Source organism: Panthera tigris, chromosome D4, assembly GCF_018350195.1.
Source record: "Panthera tigris isolate Pti1 chromosome D4, P.tigris_Pti1_mat1.1, whole genome shotgun sequence".
Lineage (NCBI taxonomy): Eukaryota > Metazoa > Chordata > Mammalia > Carnivora > Felidae > Panthera > Panthera tigris.
The window spans coordinates 71,722,199-71,740,614 of record NC_056672.1 but is presented as its reverse complement, the minus strand read 5'-3'; the positions used below and the strand labels follow the sequence as shown (position 1 = coordinate 71,740,614).

At 40.5% G+C, this 18,416-nt stretch overlaps 1 protein-coding gene across 8 annotated transcripts in view; it reads left to right on the top strand.

Annotated features, from left to right (window-relative positions):
* The window catches only part of SUSD1 (sushi domain containing 1), a 285,236-nt gene that overhangs the window by 144,119 nt on the left and 122,701 nt on the right, over positions 1-18,416 (top strand). The window lies entirely within an intron of this gene.

Here is an 18,416-nt window from a genome sequence, read left to right as displayed (position 1 = left end):
AGAGGGAGAGAGACACACACCCAGTGTGAGTGGGGAAGGAGCAGAGAGAAGGAGACAACAGAATTCAAAGCAGGCTCCAGGCTCTGAGCTGTCAGAACAGAGCCTGACATGGGATTTGAACCCACAAACCATGAGATCATGACCTGAGCTGAAGTTGGACACTTAACTGAGACACCCAGGAATCCCTCTAAGATATATTGTTTTAATGAGAAGAGCAAGGTAGAGAATACTGGATATGGTATGCTGTGCTTTGTGTAAGAGGGGAAATGAAAATATGTATTCAATTTTATATAAAGAAACACTGGAACAATAACAGTGAATTAATGAAAATGGTTACAAATAGAGCAAGGAATAATGGGGTGGAGGTGGACAGGGTGAAAGTGAGTCTTTTGAGTGTTTATCTTCTTATTTTGTTGTGATTTTTTTTTTTTCATTTTATTTTAGAGCAAGGGAGCACAAGCAGATGGTTGGGGAAAAGGGAGAGAGAGAGAGACAGAATCTTAAGCAGACTTTATGCTCAGTATAGAGCCCAACACAGGGCTTGATCCCACAGCCCTAAGAGCATGACCTGAGCCAAAATCAAGAGTTGGACGCTCAACCGACTGACCCACCCAAGCACCCCACCAAAGTATTATTTTAAACAAAAATATTTTCCTCCTTAATTCTGTTGCCAGCCGTTAACTTAAACATTACATATCTGGCTTTCTTTCTTCTTTTTTTTAATGTGTATTTATTTTTGAGAGAGAAATAGAGAGTGGGCAGGGGAGGGACAGAGAGAGAAGGAGGGAATCCCAAGCAGGCTCCACACTGTTAGCACAGAGCCCACTGCCAGGTTCGAACTCATGAACCATGAGATCATGACCTGAGCTGAAATCGAGTCAGGTGCTTAACTGACTGAGCCACCCAAGCACCCCTACATATTTGGCCTTCTGAAATTTTCCCGAAGCTGCTTATTATTGAGTTCATTTTTCCTTGCTGCACAGTAGTGATTCAGATTTCTTAAAAGCTTTTTGTGAATCTTTGGTAATGTGACTTTGGGAGACAACTAGAAACTAGAAAGTGAATTTTTATAAGAGAAATATAGTAAAGACTATATATGCTTATAGCCATATGTTAATTTTCTATTTGCTATGTATCAAATTACCACAAACTTAGTGGCTTAAAACAATACACACTTACTATGCCCCAGTTTGTATGGGTCAAGAGTCCAGGTTTAGTTTAGTTGGATTCTCTGCTCAAGGTATCAAAAGTCTGCAGTCAAGGTATTGGCTAGGTTGCATTTTCAGCTGGAGGTTCGACTGAGGGAAATTTCTGTAACGTGCTTATATAGATTGTTGGCAGTGTTCATTTCCTTGTGGTTGTAGGGCTGGGGGGGGGGGGTCCCAACATTTTGCTGGCTGGTGGCTGGTGGCTCAGGTCCTAGATGCCTGGATGCCTGTTTGTCTGCCGCATGGCCTTCCTGAACACAACTGTCTAGTTCATCAAGCCAGCAACAAGAATCTATGACTGCAGGGAGGTGTTCAGTCCCTCTTTTAAAGGGCTTTCATCTAAGTTAGGCCCACCCAGGATAATCTCCTTTTTAACGAACTAAAAATTGGGGCACCTGGGTGGCTCAATTGGTTAAGTGTCCGACTTCATCTCAGGTCATGAGTTCATGGTTTGTGAGTTGAGCACCACATCAGGCTCTCTGCTGTCAGCGCAGAGCCTGCTTCAAATCTTCTGTCCCCCTCTCTCTGCCCTTCCCCTGCTCGTGTGTGCGCGTGCTCTCTCTCTCTCTCTCAAAAATAAATAAACGTTAAAAAATAATGAATTTAATTAAAAATTAACTAATTGGCCTTAATTATGTCTATAAAATCCTTTCACTTGTGCTGTATTCTGTTGGTTAGAAATAAGTTCCAATGGAGGGGGACATCTGATGTGAACACTAGGGGGCAGGGATTGTGGGCCATTTTAGATTTCTGCCTACTACAAGTTGCTAAAGAAAAAAAATCAATGATAAACTTTAAACCCCACTACGGTATTTCCTGGGTCCTTCTGACAGGGCTATTTGACTTTATGGCCAAACCCTAGGGCATAATTCTGGTCTCTCTAAGGAGAGGTGCCAAGGCTTACAGGAGTAGAAATGGTCAATGGCCCTGAGATTTTTAAGAAGGCAACTGGGTCTGTAAAACTGCTTTCTTAACTTTGACTGAACGCATTCACTTGGGTGAGGTACAGAGATTTTGGGGGAGGGAAAGGGTGCCATTTCTCTGTGTCCCTGGGCGCATATCCTTTGGGTTAACAGGATTCAGGATTTGTGAGCTTGGCCTGAAAAAGTCTATCTCTGCCAGACTTGAGAGAAGTGGTGTGTGGCCTGGCGGGTTAGCTCTGTCCTATAGTCCCTGGAAGCGGCCATCCTGAGTCTTGGTGAACTGGGCAGAGTAAGGCAACATTGACCAGACTCAAGGCTTGCAGATGGTGGCCAGAGCTCCAGGGATCAGAGCTGGAGAGCACAAAGGTCCTCCCCAGCCCCCAGGACCCTCCCTAGCCAAGGACTTGTTAGTAGGTGTATGCAGCAGAGTGGATGGGGCTGAGGGCAAAGCAGTCAAAACTCTTAGCCACCAGCTGTGACTCCCTGTGTCCAAAGTGCCTTCTGGTGAAGAGTGGACCCAAGAACCTGAAAGAGGGCTGAGTTTCAAGAGCCAAGGGAATTTGGCTTTTTGGGGGGTGGGTTGTGTTAGCTGTGGCTTAGGATCCTATAGAGATTAGCACCAGATGAGTCCAGGGCCCTTGTGGTTTGCAAGGACTTTGCCATGCTGGTGATGGTCAGGGACAGTGGGAGATACTTCATTATGTTGCCTTCTGGCTAAAGAAGGGCAGTGTGCAGGGCAGGGGAATTGTTATCACGGAGCCTAGGAAGGGGCATTGGCTGGGCAGTGCAAGTCCTGAGCTGAACAAGGAAGACCATGTGTTGGTCCTGGTCGCAGAACATACATGTCCACACTGTGTATGGCCCTGTAAGGGAGATGGTGCATGGGGCTGTCAGGTTCCAAGACTCCAGCCTGTCTCCAGCTTGCTACCAAGGGTACAAAGCAGCTGAGTCTGACTTGGCTGCCTGTGATCTGTGTTCATCAGCATTCTTACTGGATTTCTCTTGGAAAATTAATACATAGCCATCTGGTCTATCAGTCTGAGTTTGGTGCATCTGAAATAATTGGCTGGATTAGATAAGATAGAGGCTGAAGGAACTCCACAAAGGCAAAAGGACCAGCCCCATACCGATCTCATGAGACTATATCTCAGTCTCCATTTCCTCCATCTTCCTCCACTTCCCCTCATTTCTACAGCCACTCCTCTGGCCTCCTCTCCCTCCACCCCCAGGCTGCTGCTGCTGCTGCTGAGCCCTGCAGGTCTCATGGAGAAGCCACTCAGATAGGGTTGGAGTTAGATGCAGAGCTGGAACCCACAGTGGAGCATGGGAGAGCCGGGAGAGCATGGGAGGCTCAGTGAGAGCCAACCATAGAAAGATCAAGGCTTATAACATATAAAAGAAATAGAGACCCACTTCTAGAGGGAAGGGGGTAGCCTGCCTTCCTGGAAGGATGCATGAAGCTGAACAGCCTTGGGGAGTTGACTGACAGCTGGGGAGTTGGTTTGGCAGTGTGGTCTGTATTGACTGTATTGCATACTTCACTTTCTAAGGTTGACCAGGGAGGTCATCGTCCTCAGCCTCTGCCTGCAAGTGGGTTGCCAAATGGCCCTTTATTGCCCATGCAACTTTCATCAGCTTGGTCACCCAGGTGATTGCCCTCAATCCCTGAGACTTCACTGGTTTCCCATGAACATTGGGTTCATAGTACCTCTTGTCTGCCACTGCAAGCTAGCCTGTGTTTTAGGAAACTCTAACAAACTTTCCAAATGGACTTACCTTTCTTGCTGTAGGACTTCTGCTTTGCATAATCACTTGCTTGGTCAGCCACGAGGCTGCATGCTGATAAATCAGAAGTAAAATAAGTTGTTTGAAGTGAGCGACAGGAAAAAGAACTGCTTTTGAGCAGATACTTTCTGAGTGAAATGAGAGCCTGAGACATGAGTCTGAAGAACAGGATGCCAACTTTCAAGCATTTCAACCGGGAAGCTCCGAAATTTTCTGAGCTCAGTGAATTCCCATTTAATTCTGAGGCGACTCCTCAGGGACCTAGTGAGGTTTTTTTTTTTTTTTTTTTTTTTTTTTTACCATAACACAAGGGATGGGGTTTGATGCACAGTGAAAGAAATCATAGCTTAAGTTAGTCTGAGTTTTACCGTATTTTGGAAATGCTCCAAATAGGCCACATCCTCTAAGACCATAGTCTGTAGATTATTATTCTTTTTTATTATTCTCAGGAATAAACTTGCTGAATCACCACAGGTTTTTGTTTGTTTAATGTTTATTTTCTTTATTTTTGAGAGAGAGAGAGAGAGAGAGAGAGACAGAAATGAGCAGGGGAGGGGCAGAGAGAGAGGGAGACACAGAATCTGAAGCAGGCTCTAGGCTCTGAGCGGTCAGTACAGAGCCCAACTCAGGGCTCAAACCTACAAACCGTTAGATCATGACCTAAGCCAAAGTCATATGCTTAACTGACTGAGCCACCTGGGTGTCTGTGGTCTGCTTTTAGCTACTAGTTTCCCGTATGTCATTGTCCGGTTGGTTTGGAGCATCCTGGGTCCACCTTGAGCCCACTTTACAGCCTGTGTGGCATTTGGAGATGTGCATTATTGGTGGTCCTCCTTGCTAAGGATAAAGCTTTGGTGGCAATTTCAAATCACCGAGGAATGATGGATTTTTAGGAAAGGGTGGGAATAAGTGTCTAACCATTTGGGAAGAACTTGTTTGCAATAAATATGGCTAACAAAAGAGTTAAGAGCCCGATTACACAGAAGTCTTACACATCAGTAAGAAAAACCGTAAGCTCCTCCTGCAAGGGGGGAAGATGATCAAATAGTTCACAACAAGTCTGCTGACGTTTTTCTCTGGAAGTCATACCTGAATGTTTTAGTTTTTCTTGCACCAGTAAAAACGGAGCAACCGATGAAGAACCCGAGAACATTGGAGTAGGAAGCCAGGTGAACATCAGACACAGCTGACCAACATTTTCACTATCTAAAGGCTAGGTGTGATTTTCATCCTAGCCCACACAGTGTGTATCTTCAATTTCTATATTTCCAGATAATTTTTTTTTTTTTTTTTTTTTTTGCCTACTACTCCTCTAATTGATGGCTTCCAATTGGTCACATCTCTCTGGGTCATATTTCTTAAACCCAAAGGAAGGCTTGATGTGCGTCCCCTATATTAAGCATGCTCGAGAAGCTTCCCCATATAGTTTCAAAGATATGAGACTGGAAGTGTAAAATCCAGTCCAGTCTGTTGTCAATTTATCATTCATTCTGAAACAAACTAGTGGGTTTTTTTGCTTTCCTTTTGACCCTGAATTTCCCCTGTATTGAGAAATCAGTCTAACCTTCATTTCACAACACCCGGCATATATCTGACTGAGTGCCTTCTGTGATGGAGTTCAGAGTGACAAGCAGAATGACAGGAAGCAATGCAGGAGGCCAGCAAATCCACTACTCAAATGGATTTGGGGCTGGGCCTTGAATGATTAGTAGGATTTTGTCCAGTGGAGAAGACCGGGAGGGAAATGCTAGTAATGGGGGTGGGTGTATAAGAATGTGAACAAAGGCATGAAATTTCAATAAGATTTTTTTTTATTTTAACTTGTTTTATTTATTTTTTTTTTTAAATTTGCATCCAAATTAGTTAGCATACACTGCAACAGTGATTTCAGGAGTAGATTCCTTAATGCTCCTTACCCATTTAGCCCATACCCCCACCCACAACCCCTCCAGCAACCCTCAGTTTGTTCTCCATATTTATGAGTCTCTTATGCTTTGTCCCCCTCCCTGTTTTTATATTATTTTTGTTTCCCTTGCCTTATGTTCATCTGTTTTGTCTATTAAAGTCCTCATATGAGTGAAGTCATATGATTTTTGTCTTTCTCTGACTAATTTCACTTTGCATAATACCCTCCAGTTCCATCCACGTAGTTGCAAATGGCAAGATTTCATTCTTTTTGATTGCCAAGTAATACTCCACTATGTATATATGGGTGTGTGTATATATATGTATATATATGTCTACGTATGTGTATATATATGTATATATATATGTGTATATATACATATATATACACACACCCATACATACACACCACATCTTCTTTATCAGTTCATCCATCGAGGGACACTTGGGTTCTTTCCATACTTTGGCTATTGTTTATACTGCTGCTATAAACATGGGGGTGCATGTGTCCCTTCGAAACAGCATACCTGTATCCCTTGGATAAATACCTAAATAGTACAATTGCTGGGTGAAAAGGTAGTTCTGTGTTTAATTTTTTGAGGAACCTCCACAGTGCTTTCCAGAGTGGCTACACCAGTTTGAATTCCCACCAGCAGTGCAAAAGAGATCCTCTCTCTCTGCATCCTTGCCAACATCTGTTGTTCCCTGAGTTGTTGATGTTAGCCATTCTGACAGGGGTGAGGTGGTATCTCATTGTGGTTGTGTTTTGTATTTCCTTTATGATGAGTGATGTTGAGCATTTTTTCATGTGTCGGTTGGCCATCTGGATGTCTTCTTTGGAGAAGTGTCTATTCATGTCTTTCACCCATGTCTTCACTGGATTATTTGTTTTGTGGGTGTTGAGTTTGATAAGTTCTTTACAGATTTTGGATACTAACCCTTTATCTGATATGTCATTTGCAAATATCTTCTCCCATTCTGTCAGTTGCCTTTTCGTTTTGCTGATTGTTTCCTTTGCTGTGCAGAAGCTTTTTATTTTGATGAGGTCCCGGTAGTTCATTTTTGCTTTTGTTCCCCTTGCCTCTGGAGACTTGTTGAGTAAGAAGTTGCTGCAGGCAAGATCAAAGAAGTTTTTGCCTGCTTTCTCCTTGAGGATTTTGATGGCTTCCTGTCTTACATTGAGGTCTTTCATCCATTTTGAGTTTCTTCTTGTGTATGGTGTAAGAAAGTGGCCCAGGTTCATTCTTCTGCATGTCGCTGTCCAGTTTTCCCAGCACCACTTGCTGAAGAGACTGTCTTTATTCCATTGGATATTCTTCCCTGCTTTGTCAAAGATTAGTTGGCCATATGTTTGTGGGTCCATTTCTGGGTTCTCTATTCTGTTCCATTGATCTGAGTGTCTGTTCTTGTGCCAGTACCATACTGTCTTGGTGATTAGAGCTTTGTAGTCTAGCTTTAAGTCTGGGATTGTGATGCCTCCTGCTTTGATTTTCTTTTTGAAGATCGCTTTGGCTATTCGGGGTGTTTCTGGTTGCATGCAAATTTTAGGATTATTTGTTCTAGCTCTGTGAAGAATGCTGGTGTTACTTTGATAGGGATTGCATTGAATATGTAGACTGCTTTGGGTAGTATCGACATTTTAACAATATTTGTTCTTCCTATCCAGGAGCATGGAATCTTTTCCATTTTTTTGTGTCTTCTTCAATTTCTTTCATAAGCTTTCTCTAGTCTCCAGTGTATAGATTTCTCACCTCTTTGGTTAGATTTATTCCTAGGTATTTTATGTTTTTTTGTGCAACTGTAAATGGGATCGATTCCTTGACTTCTCTTTCTGTCGCTTCATTGTTGGTGTATAGGAATGCAACCGATTTCTGTGCATTGATTTTATATCCTGAGACTTTGCTGAATTCATGAATCGGTTCTAGCAGTTTATTGGTGGAATCTTTTGGGTTGTCCATATAGAGTATCATGTCATCTGCGAAGAGTGAAAGTTTGACCTCCTCCTGGCCGATTTGGATGCCTTTTATTTCTTTGTGTTGTCTGATTGCAGAGGCTAAGACTTCCAATACTATGCGTAACAGTGGCGAGAGTGGGCATCCCTGTCTTGTTACTGACCTTAGGGGGAAAGAGCTCAGTTTTTCCCCATTGAGGATATTAGCATTGGGTCGTTCATATATGGCTTATGATCTCAAGGTATGCTCCTTCTACCCCTACTTTCTTCAGGGTTTTTATCAAGAAAGGATGCTGTATTTTGTCAAATGCTTTCTCTGCATCTACTGAGAGGATCATCTGGTTCTTGTCCTTTCTTTTATTGATGTGATGAATCACGTTAAGTGTTTTGCAGATATTGAACCAGCCCTGCATCCCAGGTATAAATCCCACTTGGTCGTGGTGAATAATTTTTTTAATGTATTGTTGGATCCGGTTGGCTAATATCTTGAAGATTTTTGCATCCATATTCATCAGGGAAATTGGTCTATGGTTTTCCTTTTTAGTGGGGTCTCTGTCTGGTTTTGGAATCAAGGTAATGCTGGCTTCATAGAAAGAGTTTGGAAGTTTTCCTTCCCTTTCTATTTTTTGGAACATCTTCAAGAGAATAGGTGTTAACTCTTCCTTAAATGTCTGGTAGAATTCCCCTGGAAGGCCATCTGGCCCTGGACTCTTGTTTTTTGGCAGATTTTTGATTACTAATTTGAACACAGTGGAGGAACTAGAGAGGAAGGCCCAATGTGAAGGAGACATCACCAACGTAAAAACCGAAGGAGGTGATGGTGCCCTGGATTGGCTGGTTTGGAGGGTGCAGGGAAGGAGGTATAGGAAGGGAAGATCTGCTTATTAAGCCTTTCAAAATAACAAAATAACATTTAGAAAGAAGAGAACATCTGCTAGACAAATTGTGACTCTAATGAGACTTATCACCTCCCAAAACAAACCCGATATTCATGGTTTCCCCTAAAACAAATCGGATTATTCACTTGTGATGGTATTAGTGTTTTAATAAATCTTTACAAATCCCCTTTGGGAACTGCCTTAAGAATGTGTTCATGAGCTACAACAGAGCCTCAGTTAGTCTTACTACCTCACAGTGTTCTCTGTCTTTGCATGCCTCTATATAGGATGAAAATGTTCTGTATGCATATAAGGTATATATCATTAAAACTTAGTCAGTTGTAAACATTTCTTTTATAAATTGGAGAATGTGGCAAATGACTTTTACCTATTTTCAAAAATCAAATACAGTCTAAAAAGGATTTCACTTGTGGACTCAGAATACCAAAAAAATGTGCTGCAGGCTCCGATGGTAATCTCTCAAGAGAAATTCCAACAATATTTTGAGCAGCCACTGCACTGGAATTAATGACCTCCACAGTGTCTGTTGACCCAGGGACCATGTTCTATGATTACATATATTCTGCGGAATTTTGGTCATTGTGATTAGACAAATTTAAGGTCCACATTGTCTCCAAATGCAGTCACTCATAATTAGAACCTCTCCCTAAATCACCCGTGGAGTACTGACAAAATTGGGAAAGGAAGTGGATGTCCTAATACCACCAAAGACTAAGACAGACGCCCTAACGGAGGAATCAGCTCGTTGCACACTCTGGCTTTGTTTCATGAAAACAGAGCCCTTGTGTCAAGGGGAGAAAACCCTTTCCATGACTTGAACCAGGAAATAGGCAGCTGTGCTTCTCTGTGCACTGATTCCACTTTAGTGGGCAGACAGAACGTGCCCCCATTTGTGGGCAGTATTTCTGGCAGAAAGAATTCAAAGCTTAGAAACGACTGAGCAGTATACCAGGAAGGAACATACTACAAAAATGCAGGTGTGATTCCTCAATAAATTGCCCAAAGTGTGCATGTGTGTGTGTCTGTATTGTACATGTGTGCATATGTGTGTTATGTGTACGCACAGTGTGTGTTGCATGGGTGTATATGTGTGGTGTGTATGTAGTGTGTTTGTGTGTGTGTGTGTGTGAAGGGTGCTAGAAGAATCCTGATAAGAGTGAGTGGTAGGAACTGCCATTGGTCATACCTCCTCCTTTCTTCTTCAGAGCTCAGTAGTGACAGGAGAAAAAAATTTTATCAGTTGCAGAAACTATACTTTTTTTTGTTCGTTTTGTTTCTTAAATTCCACATATGAGAATCGTATGGTATTTGTCTTTCTCTGATTGACTTATTTCACCTGGCATTCTCTTGAGCTCTATCCATGTTGTTGCAAATGGCAAGATTTCATTCTTTTCTATGGCTGAGTAATATTCCATTGTATATATAAAGCACATCTTCTTTATCCATTCATCTATCAATGGACACTTGAGTTGCTTCCATACCTTCACTATTGTAAATAATGCTGCAGTAAACATAGGAGTGCATGTATCTTTTCGAATTAGTGTTTTCATTTCTTTCTTTTGAAGAACGTATTGGTTCTTTTTTTTACTTAGGAGGAGGAATAATTTATTCTTAACTGCCCAACTCTTTATGTTAGAGCAGCAGCAGGTTGTCTGTCATTTGTACTGCACATATTTTCCCACATTTGTCCTTTGTCTTTCATCTTTATTCTTAAGCTTTTGTTTGTTTTTGTCACTGGAAAGTTTTCATTACCCAGTCGAGGTTATCAATCTTTAGTTTGTGATTACTGTTTTTCATGATGTGCTCGGAAAGATGTTCACCCAAGATTATAAAAATACCTGTGCAGTCTTTCTTCTAGGTCTTATGTAATTTTGGTTTTTATTTTATTTTTTTAATGTTTTTATTCTCACCAAGACAATACATGTACATGGTCAAAATTTCAATTGGTACCATAAGTCATAACAAAAACAAAGCGGGCCTCTGCGCCACCACTCCCAACCCAATTTCTACTTCCTTGAGAGAATCATCTTCAACTCTTGCAGCCATTTTTTCTGGTATTTTCTCCCATATTTCTAAACAACAGCCTTACATAACTACTACTTTATTATTTTTAATTTTAGGCATTATTTCCTAACTTCTCTGTATGGAATCTGAGCTTTTAGCTCACAAACCCCCTTCCTCCCCTTAATCCCCCAATAATTACATCACAATTTTTATGTCAATGTATAGTACTTTTTCATTTCTACTTTGCTCACTGTCTAATTACAGAGTATATTACAATTAAATTTGTTGAACTTTTCTTTTCTTTTTTTTGGAGTTAATAACTGCCATACTTTGGTTTTTCTTCATTTTTTAGGAGCCTCAACTTCTTAGGAGAACTGTAAACTTCTCAGTTATGATCAAACACATCAGATAATTAATTTACCACTTGCTTTTATTTTGTTCTCCTTTGGAGATATCCATCCTTGAATACTCTGTCCTCCTCCTCTAGTCTAAACTGGATGCTTTCTAAGTTCGATGCACAGTGGTCCTTCCCATCTCTTGGGCATTTCCTGGTGTCTAGCACTGTTTTGGCTGAACATATCCTTTTCCAGTGGTTTCTTAACAATGAATGCAAAGAAGGTTAAAATATTTAAACCTGGCATTTTTGAGTGTCAATATTCTAACTTTATACTCAACTTACAGTTCACCTAGGAATGGAATTCTAAATGGAAATCTTTTCTTTCTTCAGCATTTTGAAAGTATTGTTTCCACAGCATTTGAAAGCAATGCTACTGGCATCCAGTGTTGCTATTGAGAGGTAGAACGCCACACTGATCACTCATCTCTGATGTGCTGTGTGTGTGTGTGTGTGTGTGTGTGTGTGTGTGTGTGTGTGTGTAGAAGCTTGGGGCGCCTGGGTGGCTCAGTCAGTTAAGTGTCCAACTTCTGTTCAGGTCATGATCTCATGGTTTGTGGGTTCAGGCCCTGCATTGGGCTCTTTGCTGACAGCTCAGATCCTGGAGCCTGCTTCGGATTGTGTGTTTCCCTCTCTCTCTGCCCCTCCCCTGCTCATGCTTTGTCAGTCTCTCAAAAATAAATAAATGTTAAGAGAAAAAATTTAAACTTTTAGAATCTTTCCTTTACCTCTGACAGTCTAAAATGTCATGAAGATTTGCTTTCATGGTGGGTGCCTTCTCTGTTCACTCATCGTATTGGATCTTTGGTAATAGGTTTTCTCATTATCAGCAATTTATGTCTTTCAATTTTTAAGAATTTGTTTTGACAATTCTCTCTCCACTGTGCTTTTCAAAAATGTTCTTTTTATAGAACTCTTATGAGTTGGATATTACCACAATTAGTTGACCCTCTACATTTCTTTTCTTGTTTATTTCCTTCTTCCTTATTATTTTCTCCAGGAGATATGCTCAATTTTATCTTCCAGTCTATTTTGTTAAATATAATTTATTGTCAAGTTAGCTAACATACAGTGTATATAGTGTGCTCTTGGCTTCGGGAGTAGATTCTCATGATTCATTGCTTACATACAACACCCAGTGCTCATCCCAACAAGTCCTCCATGCCCATCACCCATTTTCTCCTCTCCCCCACCCTGCCCTCAACCCTCAGTTTGTTCTGTGTATTTAAGAGTCTTATGGTTTGCCTCCCTCTCTGATTGAAACTGTTTTTCCCCTTCCCTTCCCCCATGGTCTTCTGTTAAGTTTCTCAAATTCCACATTTGAATGAAAACATGTGATATCTTTCTCTGACTTATTTCACTTAGCATAATACCCTCCAGTTCCATCTACGTTGTTGCAAATGGCAAGATTTCATTCTTTCTCATTGCCAAGTAGCATTCCATTGTATATATAAACCACATCTTCTTTATCCATTCATCAGTTGATGGACATTTGGGCTCTTTCCATAATTTGGGTATTGAAAGTACTGCTATAAATATTGGGGTACATGTGCCCCTATGAATCAGCACTCCTGTATCCTTTGGATAAGTTCCTAGTATATTGCTGGGTTGTAGGGTAATTCTATTTTTAATTTTTTGAAGAACCTCCACACTGTTTTCCAGAGTGGCTGCACCAGTGTGCATTCCCACCAATAGTGCAAGAGGGTTCCTCGCCAACACCTGGTGTTTCCTGAGTTAATTTTAGCCACTCTGACCAGTGTAAGGTGGTATCTCAATGTGGTTTTGATTTGTATTTCCCTGATGGTGAGTGACATTGAGCATCTTTTCATGTGTCTGTTGGCCATCTGGATGTCTTCTTTGGAAAAGTGTCTATTCATGTATTCTAATCATTTCTTCACTGGATTATTTGTTTTTCAGGAATTGAGTTTGGTAAGTCCTTTATAGATTTATCCTACTCCTTTTATCTGATATGTCATTTGCAGATATCTTCTCCCATTCTGTCGGTTGCCTTTCAGTTTTGCTGATTGTTTCCTTCACTGTGCAGAAGCTTTTTATCTTGATGATGTCCCAATAGGTCATTTTTGCTTTTATTTCCCTTGCCTTCAGAGATGTGTTGAGTAAGAAGTTGCTGCGGCTGATGTCAAAGAGGTTGTTGCCTATTTTCTCCTCTAGGGTTTTGATGGTTTCCTGTCTCACATTTAGGTCTTTCATCCATTTTGAATTTATTTTTGTGTGCGGTTTAAGAAAGTGGTCCAGTTTCATTCTTCTGCATGTTGCTGTCTTGTCCTCCCGGCACCATTTGCTAAAGACACTGTCTTTTTTCCACTGGATACTCTTTCCTGCTTTGTCAGAGATTAGTTGGCTATACATTTGTGGGTTCAGTTCTGGGTTCTCTATTCTATTCCATTGGTCTATGTGTCTGTTTTTGTGCCAACACCATACTGTTTTGATGATTACAGCTTTGTAGTAGAGGGTAAAGTCTAGGATCAAGATGCGTCCCGCTTTGGTTTTCTTTTTCAACATTCCTTTGGCTACTAGGAGTCTTTTGTGGTTCTGTACAAATTTTAGGATTGTTTGTTCTAGCTCTGAGAAGAATGTCAGTGCAACTTTGATTGGTATTGCATTGAATGTGTTGATTGCTTTGGGTAGTATTGACGTTTTAACAATATTTGCTCTTCCAATCCGTGAGCATGGAATGTTTTTCCATTTGTTTTGTCTTCTTCAATTTCTTTCATAAGTTTTCTATAGTTTTCAGCATACAGATCTTTTACATATTTGATTAGGTTTATTCCTAGGTATTTTATGGTTCTTGGTGCAATTGTAAATGGGATCGATTTCTTGATTTCTCTTTCTGTTGCTTCATTATTGGTGTATAGAAATGCAACCGATTTCTGTACGTTGATTTTGTATCCTGCGACTTTGCTGGATTCATGTATAAGTTCTAGCAGCTTTTTGGTGGAGTCTTTTGGGTTTTCCATGTGGAGTATCATGTCATCTGAGAAAAGTGAAAGTTTGACTTCTTTGCCAATTTGGATGCCTTTTTTTTAAATGTTTATTTCTGAGAGAGAGAGAGCAAGTGAGCATGAGCAGGGAAGGGACAGAGAGAGAGGAAGACACAGAATCCGAAGCAGGTTCCAGGCTCTGAGCTGTCAGCACAGAGTCCGACTCGGGGCTCAAACTTGTGAACTGTGAGGTCATGACCTGAGCCGAAGTTGGATGTCTAACCGACTGAGCCACCCACGTGCCCCTCAATGCTTTTTATTTCATTTTGTTGTCTAACTGCTGATGCTAGGCCTTTCAACACTATGTTAACCAATGATGGTGAGAGTGGACATCGCTGTCATGTTCCTGATCTCACGGGAAAGCTCTCAGTTTTTCCCCATTGAGAATAATATTAGCTGTGGGCTTTTCATATATGGCTTTTATGATGTTAAGGTATGTTCCTTCTATCCTGACTTTCTTGAGGGTTTTTATTAAGAAAGGATGCTGTATTTTGTCAAATGCTTTTTCTGCATCTATTGACAAGATCATATGGTTCTTATCCTTTCTTCTATTAATGTAATGTATCACATTGATTTGCGAATATTGAACCAGACCTGCAGCCCAGGAATGAATCCCACTTGATCATGGTTAATAATTCTTTTAATATACTGTTGAATTTGATTTGCTAGTGTATTGTTGAGAAATTTTGCATGCATGTTCATCAGGGATATTGGCCTGTAATTCTTTTTAGTGGGATCTCTGTCTGGTTTGGGAATCAAGCTAATGCTGGCTTCCGAGAATGAGTCCAAAAGCTTTCCTTCCATTTCTATTTTTGGGAACAGCTTGAGAAGAATATGTATTAACTCTGCTTTAAATGTTTGGTAGTATTCCCCTGGGAAGCCATCTGACCCAGGACTCTTATTTGTTGGGAGATGTTTAATAACTGATTCAATTTCTTTGCTGGCTATGGGTCTGTTCAAATTTTCTATTTCTTCCCGTTTGAGTTTTGGAAGTGTGTGGGTGTCTAGGAATTTGTCCATTTTCTCCAGGTTGCCTAGTTTATTGGCATATAATTTTTCATAGTATTCTCTGATAATTGTATTTCTGTGGTATTAGTTGTGATCTGTGCTCTTTCATTCATGACTTTATCTATTTGAGTCTTCTCTTTTCTTTTTGAGATGTCTGGCTAGGGGTTTATCAGTTTTGTTTATGTTTTTAAAAAAAACCCAGTTCTTAGATTCATTGATCTGTTCTGTTTTGTTTTGTGGTTTGTTTTTTGTTTTTTTTGGTTTTTTTTAGATTCTATATTATTTATGTCTGCTCCAATCTTTATTATTTCTCTTCTTCTGCTGGCTTTGGAGTTTCTTTGCTGTTCTGCCTCTAGTTCCTTTAGGTTACAGTTAGATTTTGGTTAGGTTAGGTTGCTGTTAGATTTTGTATTTGGGATTTTCTTATTTCTTGAGATAGGCCTGTATTTCAATGTATTTTCCTCTTAGGAGTGCTTTTGCTGCATCCCAAAGGGTCTAGATTGTCGTGTTTTCATTTTCATTTGTTTCCATATATTTTTAAATTTCTTCTTTAATTGCCTGGTTGACACATTCGCTCTTTAGTAAGATGTTCTTTAACCTCCATGCATTTGGAGGTTTTCCAAATTTTTTCTTGTGGTTGATTTCAAGTTTCATAGCATTGTGATCTGAAAGTGTGCATGGTATGATCTCAATTCTTTTATATTCATTGAGGGCTGTTTTGTGACCCAATATGTGATCTATCTTGGAGAATGTTCCATGTGCATTCAAGAAGAATGTGTATTCTGCTGCTTTTGGATGAAAAGTTCTGATTATATCTGTCAAGTCCATCTGGTCCAGTGTGTCATTCAAGGCCATTGTTTCTTTACTGATTTTCTGCCTAGATGTTGTAAGTGGAGTATTAAAGTCCCCTGCAATTACCATGTTCTTATCAATAAGATTGCTTATGTTTGTGATTAATTGATTTATATATTTGGGTGCTTTCAAGTCGGGGGCATAAACATTTATAATTGTTAGCTCTTCTTGATGGATAGACCTTGTAATTGTGATACAATGCCCTTCTTCATCTCTTGTTACAAACTTTAGTTTAAAATCTAGTTTGTCTGGGGGCTCCTAGGTGGCTCAGTCGGTTAAGCGGTCGACTTCGGCTCAGGTCATGATCTCGCGGTCCGTGAGTTCAAGCCCCGTGTCGGGCTCTGTGCTGACAGCTCAGAGCCTGGAGCCTGTTTCAGATTCTGTGTCTCCCTCTCTCTGACCCTCCCCTGTTCATGCTCTGTCTCTCTCTGTGTCAAAAATAAATAAACGTTAAAATTTTTTTTTTTAATCTAGTTTGTCTGATGTAAGTATGGCAACTCCAGCTTTCTTTTGACTTCCAGTGGCATGATAGGTGGTTCTCCATCCCCTCACTTTCAATCTGAAGGTGTCCTCAGGTCTAAAAATGAGTCTCTTGTAGACAGCATATAGATGGATCTTGGGGTTTTGTTTTGTTTTGTTTTTTGTTTTGTTTTAATCCATTCTGATACTCTATGTCTTTTCATTGGGGCATTTAGTCCATTTACATTCAGAGTTATTATTGAAAGATATGGATTTAGTGTCATTGTGTTATCTATAGGTTTCATGCTTGTTGTGATGTCCGTGGTCCTTTGTAGTTTTTGCAGCATTCCACTCACAGAGTCCCCCTTAGGATCTCTTGCACGGCTAGTTTAGTGGTCATGAACGCCTTTAGTTTTTGTCTGGGAAAGCCTTTATCTTTCCTTCTATTCTGGATAAAGGATTCTTGGCTGCATATTTTTCCTATTCAGCACATTGAGTATTTCCTGCCACTCCCTTCTGGCCTGCCAAGTTTCAGTAGACAGGTCTTCTATTACCCTTGTGTGTCTACCCTTGTAGGTTAAGGCCTGTTTGCCCCAGGTGCTTTCAGAATTCTCTTTATCTTTGTATTTTGCCAGTTTCACGATGATATGCCATGAAGAAGGCCTGTTCTTGCTGAATCTGAAGGTAGTTCTCTGTGCCTCCTGAATTTGGATGTCTGCTTCCTTCCCCAGATTAGGGAAGTTCTCAGCTATAATTTGTTCAAGTAAACGTTCTGCCCCTTTCTCTCTCTTCTTCTTCTTCTGGAACTCTTATGATACTGGTATTATTACATTTCATTGAATCAGTTCTCTAATTTTCCCCTTGTGGTCTAGTATTTTCTTATCTCTCTTTTTCTCAGCCCCATTATTTTCCATAATTTTATCTTCTATTTCACTTATTCCCCTCTCTGCCTCCTCCCTCCTTGCTGTTACTGCATCTAGTTTATTTTGCACCTCATTTACAGAATTTAATTCATCATGACTGTTTCTTAGTTCCTTGATCTCTGCAGCAATAGATTTTCTCCTCTGTTCTGTGCTTTTTTTCAAGCTCAGCTATTAATCTTATGACTATCATTCTAAATTCTTGATCAGATATATTGTTCATATCTGTTTTGAGCAATTCTCTAGCTCAATTGTCATTTCTTCCTGTAATTTCTTTTGAGAATTCTTCCATTTCATCATTTTGGCTAGTTTTCTGTCCTTTGCGTGTTTAATAGCTTTTTATGTGTCCTGCACCTGTGAGCAGGGGTCATGCGCTGTCCATGGCCTGGTCCTTCAGGAGGTGTTTTTGGAGTGTGTTGCAAGCTCTCTGTTGTTGTGGCTCTGGTTGCTTTATATTCCTACTCCTAGTGGTGGTTGGGACCTTCCACCAGGTGTGCATTTGTTCATTTGTTCATTGGAGTAACCCTGGAAAAAATTTGAAAAGGGGGTGGTGGTAGAAGAAGCCTTATCCCATACAAAGAGAGAAATGACAAAAGTGGGGAAAAAGAAAAGAAAAAAAAAAGAGAGAAAAAAAATTGAGCAGGCAGAGAATCAGAGAAACTATATGGCTTAATCCAGAGAGAGAGAGAGGAAAGTAAGGGAGATGCAGAAGAGGTGTAAAAAGAATAGGTTAAAAATGTCTGCTTAAACAAACCAACAACCAGAATAGAGAAGGGAAGAAATAGAAGGAAGAAAAGAAATAAATATAATAAAATACAATATATATAAAAGAATGGACCAAGTATCAAATTAGAAAACGCAAAACCACTGGGTAGATATCTGTCTGTGCCTTGGAACCGGTGGCTGTGCTAGTGTGGAGGAGAGGCTGTCAGTGTCAATCTTGCTCTGTGAGGTATGCAGTCACCAGGTGTGGAGGTGTGTGGGTTGATGTAGGTGGGCCCCACCTGCACTGTAGGCCAGGTGTTTTGTTCCCTGAAGCCCCACTTTGTTGGTAATGGGGGGAGAATAGCGACACCCAAATCTCTCCTCCCTGGACAGGATGTCCC